This window comes from Fulmarus glacialis, unplaced genomic scaffold (genome assembly GCF_000690835.1).
Source record: "Fulmarus glacialis isolate BGI_N327 unplaced genomic scaffold, ASM69083v1 scaffold2360, whole genome shotgun sequence".
Lineage (NCBI taxonomy): Eukaryota > Metazoa > Chordata > Aves > Procellariiformes > Procellariidae > Fulmarus > Fulmarus glacialis.
The window spans coordinates 40,059-50,381 of NW_009186911.1; the positions used below are offsets into that span (position 1 = coordinate 40,059).

General features: G+C 39.9%; 1 long non-coding RNA gene across 1 annotated transcript in view; it reads right to left on the reverse strand.

The window, feature by feature from the left end:
• Positions 1–246: 246 nt before the first annotated feature.
• The window catches only part of LOC104073336, a 25,428-nt gene continuing 15,351 nt past the window's right edge, over positions 247–10,323 (reverse strand). The window contains exon 2 of the long non-coding RNA XR_683481.1: positions 247–1,518. This is a non-coding gene — a long non-coding RNA (uncharacterized LOC104073336). The remainder of the gene's footprint in view (positions 1,519–10,323) is intronic.

Here is a 10,323-nt window from a genome sequence, read left to right on the forward strand (position 1 = left end):
GAGGAGCAACCTTTCCTGAATAACATGGTATTTTGCAAAATGATGCTGTGTAAAAACTGAAGCAATCCGTGATCTGCTGAGGTGATATTGAAGACATATCTCTCGTGCACAGCAGACCTATGCATTAATCCTATGTTTTTGGGTCTTTAATTGCTTTAAATATTTGCTTCCAGATCTGTGTTTCACACGTCTTATTTACATGGTTTATTTTTCATTTTATGAACAAATCGATAACCAGACAGACTCTTTACCACACTGGATTAGTTTTATTTATTCTCTTTGAACTTGATTAAAAAGCTGTCAAACATAAGTCTACATTTTATCAGCAGAATACTTTTACAAAACAGGGTAGGAGATGTGTATAGCTGGAAACATACATTTCAAAATGAAACAATATTTGATATATTCTAGACAGTTACCCTTTTGTTTATCCATGACAACTGAAACTAACCATCAAATGCATAAATTGATTCAAGTCTAGCCAAGTAATCCTAAGGGCATATGAAAAGGCTTTTTTTTAAAGTTCTTTCTAGATGAATTTAATGTAGTTCACCAATAAAGCATCCTCAGGAGCACAATACAAATGCTACAGAACATGAGATAGCTGGGGAAAGCGGGCAGATGTACAGTGTGATGAAGAATCAAAATGGATGTTATGTTAAAATGAGCAGTCATGCAATGTCTTCATTTCATGTACTGCATTAAAGTAAAAATGCCGAAGTTCCAATTTTGTTTTTATTTTTTTTAGGCACTGTTACACAAATAGTGACATTCTGGTTATGTATTTTTAAAATTTGTTTAGAAGTATTAAATGTAATCTTTTTTTAAGTCTTGGGGTAGGCAAATTGATTATTCATCATGTCTTTAACTTTCAATACATATCAAAGGGAAAGGTAAATTTTACTCAGATTAGCTACAGATGATCTGGTATCACTGTTTTAATTCATTGCCTTTAATATACATATTTTAATCCATCTCCCACAAATCTCTTCAATTACTATTTGTCTTTCTGTGCCATTGCATATGTTGGTAAACAGCATTTTCTATGGTCTTTGGCCATATGCTGTATGCTCAGCTTGCAAAAAAAGTGACACTTGGAGTGCTAGCATAATGAAACTCTCAAAGGGTTAATGCAGAATACATATAGGCAAATGTTGACAATATTTTTTATTCCAATGTTTGGAAATTAAACACAAAATCATCATTAAGTTTTCACAAAATGAGGCATCTGTCACTTGAAAGAAAAAGAAATATTTCAGAAATATGTTTACAGAAATGTAAAAATATTAGACATCAAGACAGATGTGAACGTTTTCAATAACAGGCCCTGTCTGTCAGTCTTCCTCAGAGCCGAAGATCTTGCTGTACTCACTCAACATAAGTTCAACTATCTGATTTTGGTACAGCATGTGGACTGCCATGTTCCCTGTCTCCTTTTCAGGTCTAAGGAGTGTTGGTCCAAACACAATTCCTAAGCTTTGTGTTGACATAAGATTCACGGATTCCTTGGCTGCTATCCTGTTGACGAAAGGAAAGAATTGGTTAAAAAAGCGGGATGTCAAAGGAGTCGCTGTTGCATTTGAAGTACATAGAGGCACTTTTTACTGATTCTCCTAACAGGGATGTTTGGTTAAGTTATCAAAAAGAAAGGAAAGAGGGAGGAAAGAGACAACTTCTGCCAGCCTGACAAACAAGGAAAGGAGCGTCAGCCCCAGACAGCAAGGGGTGGAGGTCTAGAGTCCCATTTTACACTGCTCTTATATCAGGGCACAATTATATCTGGTGAATGAGCATTAGTTGGTACGTGTGCTATAAGGCAATAATTTCTAAGATGATACATTTAGATACCGAAAATAGGGATTGCTCTTTATGCTAAAGGAATCAAGCACTTCTGCTGTCAACAGTTTTGGTGGCGCCAGGGAGAAGCTTCCCTGCTTCTCTTAACATGGTCTCCAGCACTGAAAGAGTTGGGAAAATAAAAAAAGCCCCTTAATGTAGAGCTCATATGAAACACATTCCTTCTGCTAATTTAAATCCAATAAAGTTAGTATGGTCTGAAATGGATTGTGAAATTTATGTAACTAAAGACTTTTGCATGCCTTATCCTGACACAAAGTTTCTTGAAAGTCACTGAGACCACATACCTTAATGAGATGACTTAGAAAATAATGGTAAGGATTATAACCTTTGATATCTTTATTACCCACAAAATTACAAGAGGAGGACTATTATTATTAAAAGTTGATCTTATGTCTCTATTAAGACTTAATATCCTTGTGGAAATGACATTAAGGATGGAAAAGTCTGGTCTAAGAACAACATAGGTTTAATGGATGGAGTTTAGGTAGGTAGTTTCGCATAAATCTCTGCAGCGGTGAGTATGAACTAAGTAGAAATCTATTTCCTTCCACCCTCCAGAATATATAATATATCCTAGGTTGGAAAGACTAGTAAATGAAGATACATATCTAATAAATAAATTACACAGCTCTACCAAGGAATGTGAACTAAATGTAACTTTAATATGTAATTGTTTGTATTTATGGATGCTTCCTTAATCTGTCAGTTTTAACTTAAATATTCCACGTGGACAGTTGAAGCCAAGTTCTCCTCTCCCCCTCCCTCGCTCTCATTGCCACTCATTTACCTTCTTAAAATCCAGACAGCAATTTAAAAATCATCATAGCTGTCTCTGTTTTCCCATACCTGGTTGCTGAATTTACAGCAAGCTACACTGTAAGTAAAAGAAACTTCATGAGACGCAATGGGTTCAGCCACTTAAAAAAAGGTTTCTTTCATGTTAGCGGGTGGGTCACACAGCAAAGAGCATCTTCTTGCGTACTTCTGCAAGTCTTGTCGTTTACCACGTTCCTTGAACATCAATGCTCGTGGTTTTTTCCCATATATAAATAGGAAGCATTACTTAGTTCTGCCTCATGCTTGTAACCGTGGTGTCCATTGCACAAAACACTCTCCATATGGCACTAATCAGATTGGCTTAATTATTAGTTTCTTAAAATATAGCATCTTTATTATAAATTAAAAAAAATAATTATCTTTCCTCTGTGGTAATATTAACATATCATCTCTTCTCTTAGGAGTTCAGAAAGTCTCAAAAGTTAGTAGTTTTGGTGCCAAATGACTGTGTGGGCTTCTGATGGATGCCACACATCTTTATCATAATTAAAAGTGTTTGTTACAGGGGTGACGAGGTTGTTTTGCTTAATGCCACTTATGCAGAAGCACATACATCAAGCTTGGGGCCTCCCTGTGAGAAAGACTTGATTTCTGTTGAGCTTATTACATGCTAGAAGTTGGAAACCTTATAAAGTATCTGCAGACGACATCAGCATGGCTAGAGATTCTAGTTCACTGGGGGAAAAAAACCATACTGGGCAGCCGTACTTTGCGCAACTTGAGAGATCATCAATTTAGCATCAGCCATGGCCTTTGTAATGAGGTGGTGTTGATGATGGACAGCATCGACGAAGCTAGAGCAGAAAAACCTTGCAGGGAGCAGGAGGCAGTGGACCATGAATAAGCAGAGTCAGGGTGAAGAAGGGTGGTGGCAGAGCTCAATTTCCTTTATCTATAAAATTTGGAGCAAGATGTTGAGATCCTATGTTTATGATGCGGACGCAGAAAATGGAAGATGGATGGCCAGCCTCTCTGTCATTGTTTGCCATCTTTCTGAAGCAGAATAATTCCCCTTGTTTTTCTTAGAGATGCCGTCCTGCCTGCAAAGTGCTGTTTGAGTCCAGGCGTTGCCAGCCCATGGCCTGCGGTCGCTCAGCTCTCGGGCGCGGGTATGGCATGAAGCAAGGGAGGGTGTGCAAGGTGTGTGTCGACGACGGAGAGGACCCAGCTATCTGTTGTGGTTCATCGATATGGAACGTGGCACTAAGAACATCTGTGTATATTTGGGGCTCCTAAGCTTAACGCTGGTATAATAATTATGGTATTGACAAAATTTCTTGAGAATTCTTGATATATTCTATCTATCCATGCAGTCGTACTTGCTTTGATGACCGTAATAACAAAAAACTGTAAACTAAGCAAACTTGGAAACAAGGAAAGTCTAAGTACTTAAATAATCTGCGGTAAAATAGAGCTACTGGAGGGAAGGAAGGAAGGAATTCAATCTAGAATAAAATAATTATAAGTTTAGGACCTTATGCCTTTTTAAATTACAAATATTTACCAATGAACTTCTGTCACTAATATTTTTTTCATCTGTCCACAAAAGAAAAAGTCAAAGCAAAATAAAAAAACAAATACGCACAATTTAAGCTCTTACTGTAAGTGCTAAGTGAAATTCAGTTGTTAAAAGAGAAAATTCCTAAAAATGGGCAAGAATTCTTTTTTTGGCAAGAAAAAGAGCAGAAAGAGTGATACACCATTTACAACATAAAAAGTGAAAGGAAATGCCAGAGCTACTTTTTGTCAAGCCCAAATGAAAGGAGGAATGATCCATCAATTTAAGATTATTTTAGAAACAGTCTATAATCCGGTGCCACAGATGTTGGAACCATATCAAGAAATTGTTGGGCGTTATGCTGTGCAAGATTCCTGCCCGCGCCCCCCCCAAATAACTGAGCTGAATTGCAAACTTCAAGAATGGCTTCAGTCCTTTAATATCACAAGTCAGAAGATATACAGAAAATACAGTTCTCGTTATTAATAGTAATGAAATTAACGATGTATTAAAACAGCAGAAGTGTCTGATAGGAGGGCCCTGGTGTCAATGGCAGATATATAAGCAAAAATACTTGGAATTTATGCTTTGGCTGTTGCCAAGGCAACTGTAAGCTGGAAAGCGTGTGACTGAGAGCAGGGCAACCCTACAGCTAAGAGGGTCATTGTATGGTGAGTTTGGCTCTCTAGTCCATTAAACCTACACTTTTCAAACTCTCTAAATAAAATCATTATTAATTTTGACATTTGAAAGCACATTGGATTATTACTTCAAGAACACTAGGTATGAGGAAATGTTCTTCATCCATTTCTACTCCGTAATAATGGCTGAGGAGGGGAAAGCGTTTCAACAGTGACCCTGATTCCTCACCATTATGATGTTCCTACTGCACATTAAATATTAGAGAGAGAAGTCAGCGTACGTAGGGAGGAAAAGCCCACTGGAAAGGGCACTGTTTGACTGTAAGCTGGAGAGTGTTTGAGGGTAGAGCTGTCCTCTGCTAGCTGCACTGAAAACTGCTCAGTCTTGCTTTCTTAGCCCTTTCCAGCCTATGAGGATTTAAGTTTGCTCAATGTTAGGGGCATTTCTACCCTTAGCAGAACTGATTTTAGCCATGCTTAGTTCTCTTTTACTATTTTAAATTATCTAAGGGTAACTTTTCAATAAGACAATCCTGCTGCTCTTCCATGAAGCGGTAGCATAGGCTATGACTAATTGGCAACACATTACAAAATGAGGGGATCAGAAGACTAAGAAAGAGTCATCTGGTAAAATATTATGGGCCAGAATGGCAGGTATAGGAAATGCCATCCTCTGAATTCAGTAGAGGACCAAGGGATTGTTGTGTTTCTCCTTCAGGCTAGTTACAACAAGGGAGGAAGAGAGACTTTCTTCGTATTGCCGGAGTTGGCCAGCCAATTCATCCACCGGTTGTCCTTCTCCGTCTTTCCAGGTAATTACTGCTAATGAGTTTACATGTGATGATGGTACGCTCCGTACAAACTGAAAACTCCTTGACTAGTGAAGCACTACTTAGCAACAACTAAAACATCAGTGTGTTATCAACATTATTCTCATAAATCCAAAACACAGCATTATACCAGCTACTAGGAAGAAAATTAACTCTATCCCAGCCAAAACCAGGACAGGGTTAAAAGTAGGTTTTGATCTTACCAGCATCCTGTCCACCAACATTATGCACAATATAGTATTTAACTAGGGAAGTCACTGCCATGAGAGAGAGAAACCGAAATCTAAACAGAGGCCAAGAAAGATTAAAGATTCATGGGAATAAAGAAAACTCCCCAGAAAAGAAAAAAATGATGTATTTGTGACATCTGTCCTCTTGGTATAACAACGGAATTAGGAACTGACCCTTCTCTAAGTGGATTATTCCATGACAGCCCATTTGGGTGGGTTTTGTACCTTCGCTGAACTGTGCTAGCGACCACTGTCACGGCCAGAGCTGCTCATCCTGGTGGACCATTGGGCTGATTTGATATGTAAGTTCCCAAGAACTGCCTTAATGGGTCAAAGTCTGCACATCCCATTGATTCGCTTTACCAGTAACTACCCTCCAGTTAGCTAATATCTGGTTTCTATACATACTCAGGCATATGCAAATGTAATGTTTTAGCTTAAGGACTCTGCCCTGGGAATGGCTCAGCTGCCTTCTGAGCTGAGTTGACTCACCTTGACGATAGCCCTGTTAACAGGTCTTTTCACTGCACTCTGATGGGACAGTTTTTATGCAGCAGTCTTCTGACTTTTGCTGTTGCAGAGCTCCCAATCAATTTGAACGTGTTAGAAGTTGACTCTTATGATGAACAGTTTCTAGCTCAACATTTTATGCTCCTCTCCTTCCCAAATACTGGTTCACAGGAGTTAAAAAATAACAGGTATTACATACTTTGCTTTAGTGACAAGACATTTGGGAAGGAATCATCCAACCTTGAAATAAAATCTTTATTGAAAGCAATTCTACATCCATGCCAGTCAGATACATTTTATCATCAGAAGAGGTGTCCCAGGGGAAAGCTCGGCGCAGTAGACAGGGTTGATTACTTGGACCTCCTGTCAGTTCTTAACTCATTGACAATGGCTGAGGCATTCAGTACAACTTTGTTTTCTTTATTTGGAAGTAAAGTTAATATACTTACCTTAACTGTGCCAAATGTACTGGAAAATAACCTGATAATAAAATGTACCATCCTATGAAGTGATAATGTCTGTGTGTGTACAAGCACATTCTGGCAGGGCTTTTGCAGACGGGTTTTTCAGTGTTAGGAAGGAAGCACAAGTACAAAATGATGCACAGATAAACTATCAGGTTTCTTCTGAATGTATTTCCTTTCCATTCAAGGCCTGTTACACAATTTCCTGAGATAGAGCATATTACTGCAACGTCATTTTCTCTTATAAACTTAGTTCAGTTCAGCTATAGTAGTTGTTCTTCAGGAAGAACTTAAGTGCTTTTTGGTACTTAAAAGACAACTGAACTACAAAGTTTGGCTTTGAGAATCCTCTTAAAACATGTCGTGGTTTAACCTGGCAGGCAGCCAAACACCACGCAGCTGCTCACTCACTCCTGCCCCCGCCCCCGGTGGGACGAGGAGAGAATCAGAAGGGTAAGAGTGAGAAAAACTCGTGGGTTGAGATAAAGACAGTTTAATAGAACAGAAAAGGGAAAATAATAATAATAATAATAATGATGATGGTGATGATGATGATGATGATGATGATGATGATATTACAAAATGAGTGATGCACAATGCAATTGCTCACCACCCATGCTGACCGATAAGCAAGTAGAGATCGCTACTTCCTGGAACACGCCTACCATTCATATACTGAACATGACATCACATGCTATGGAATACCCCCTTGGCCACCTGGGCCAGCTGTCCCGGCTATGCTCCCTCCCAGCCTCTTCCAGAGCTTGGAAGCTGAGTGTCCTTGACTAGCAGGGTACTTAGCAACAACTAAAACCAACAGTGTGTTATTAACACTTTTCTCATACTAAATCCAAAACACAGCACTAGGAGGAAATTTAACTCTATCCCAGCCGAAACCAGGACAAACACAAACAACAATAAGTGTCCTTTTACAACAGGTCAAAACCTTGCAGAGATATCCATATCCAGCTGGATATACCAGCTTAGGACAGACAGCAAAATACACCCGCTGTGGAGGAAGGGTGCAGGGCCTGTGCACTACTTAACCACATCTTGAGAGACCTACGAAAATAATCGGTTGTAAGTGAGCCCCTGATACCATAAGCTCTATTTGTGTAAACTGTTCAATTCATTGCACTGCAATGTAGATAAATTTAAAATTTAGTAATAAATTGGGATTCTTGATATTTTATGAATGCAAACTAAACCTCATTATTATTTATGTACTGGCTTTATGGATGATTTGCTCAGTTGCATTACAGTGGTATTCACCAGCTGATGAAGCTAAGCAAATGCAAACATTATCAGTTGAATCCTCAGTTTGTTGTTTGTGAAATCTGTATACCATGTTGGGAGGGGGAAGCTTTGTGCCTGTGTGGCTACGACCTGAGGTTTATGCTTGTAGAGGAGCTCCAAAACACTACAAGGTCTGTCCTTTTCAAAATGTGATCACAGTGGACTAACAGAGTTTCAAGCTTCTTTCTTTTGCCTGTGTAAAATGCGAAGGTACTTTAAATTCCTCTTTGCTCCATAGGTTGAATTCGAAACAATAGCTATCCAAGACTGGTAATAGAGAAACTAGGTCATGGCGTATGATATGTTACGAGAGGGGTCAGAAATAGTTCAGACATACTTAAGAGCTTGCTTTTGCTGAAAATAGCCTCCGTGGCTCCTGGCCTACAGAAACTCCATAGGCTTCCTGTGCTCTGCAGCTGTGGGTTCATATTACAGCTCTTTGGGAAAAATCCCTTCTCTTCAGTTGCTCTGGGACACAAGAATGAGCACTTGATGCTGTCGTCTTCTGCAAACTAGCCTTTAAATCTGACCATGGGATGGCTATATATAGTACCCGGACAGCTGACAGGGACCCAGTGGAGAATGGTCTTCCTCAGGGGATCCCCCGTATATCTCACAGCACGAGTCCTTCCCTGGATCAACTGCCTTGGAGTCTAGCCCTAAATGAAAATAATAACTAAACTAACTCTGAACATCGGTTCACAGTTGGCTGAATCAACTCCGAAAAGCTGAAGAAAGGCATTTATTCTCTCTTAGCCTGGTTTAATAAGAGAACAGTTCAAAATAAAAATCTTCTTACCATTGGGTGAACTTTGCTACCTGTATGACTTCCTTTCTGAAGAGCACGTGGGCTCTTACCTTTGCATAGAGCCCATGTACTGCCTGTCTTGTAGAGAAAGTCTTCATGTACCAGGTGACTGAGGCCAAGATGTAAAAGCACATTTAGATATCTAAAGGGACTCAGGCCCCTACAGGGGCTTCATACAGGAGTGTGCTTTGGAGAAGTCTTGCTTGTTCTTCTGCACAACGGGAGCTGTGCTCCTGCCTCCGCCCTCAGCTGTGGCTATGTGAAGAAATCAGGGTAATGTGGTACCTGCATCTCAGCCTTGGGATCGTTTCTTTTTTCTGGCCATCTCCTGTGTTAGAGAAGCTCCAAAGGCAGAGGTTGCACTCAGGTGTCCCAGCATGGCATAGATGGCAAGGGCAGGAGTTCATCTCCACACTGTGGTGGCTCCACTGAAAAGCCCAGTGTAGGCAGAGGCTCAGGCCCTGCTCCCCCAAACCATGTTGTGTCAAAGAAATGGATTAAAAATCTTTTCATAAAATCTTCCCTATTACTGCAAAAGTTTCAGGTCTCCTTTTTGGAAAACGACCCAACTGGGTGATCTGCTAAGTTCTTCCATTTACTGACAACCAGCACGCTGTCCTCCCAGTTTGGCTTTGTTTTTAATTCTTTGTGCGTGAATGCAAACTGGTTCTGACTAATGCTCGTAAGACCGGAGGGAGGAGGAGATCTGGCTAGTCCGTGTTCTCACAGTGCGAGTTGCTATTGAGCCTGAAGTTTGCCTCTTCGGGCACAGCCACTTGGTAGGAGTGAGCTGAAGGCCACAAACTTCCTTAAGAAGCATCTCGGACTCCTCTGGCTGCAGCTCCGTGCACAAGGCATTCATTTTTGCCTTCTCTAATAGCCCTGTAGCAGGATATATATCTCAAACAACAGCCAACCCCTCTTCAAAAGCCACACTACCACTGCAAGCACGAGCCTCTCCTTGGAGAGTGGATGGGAGAGAACAAAACCACCCGTGACAGATGTTAGGCAGATGCTAATGCACTTCTTAGAGGTGTTTGGATAGTAGAGTGATAAAGGCGGTGTGAGACAACACAGAATAATATATGTTCAGACAGAGATATAACACATAGAGTCCTTAACTGTATTTTTGGCTGGTGGTGTAACTTTTGCTGTGATTGATTTTTTTTTTTTTTTTAATTCTATTTCTGTTTTGTTTTGGGTTTTTTTTTTTTTTTTTCCTGCAGAACAACTAGCTTATTGTAAAAACCAACCTGTCAGAGGTCCTGGATCCGTACACTTTTGTGGCCTGTGTGGCTCAGAAGGCAACAGATATAGCTTTACATGAATAAAGCTTTAACTTTTTAAAT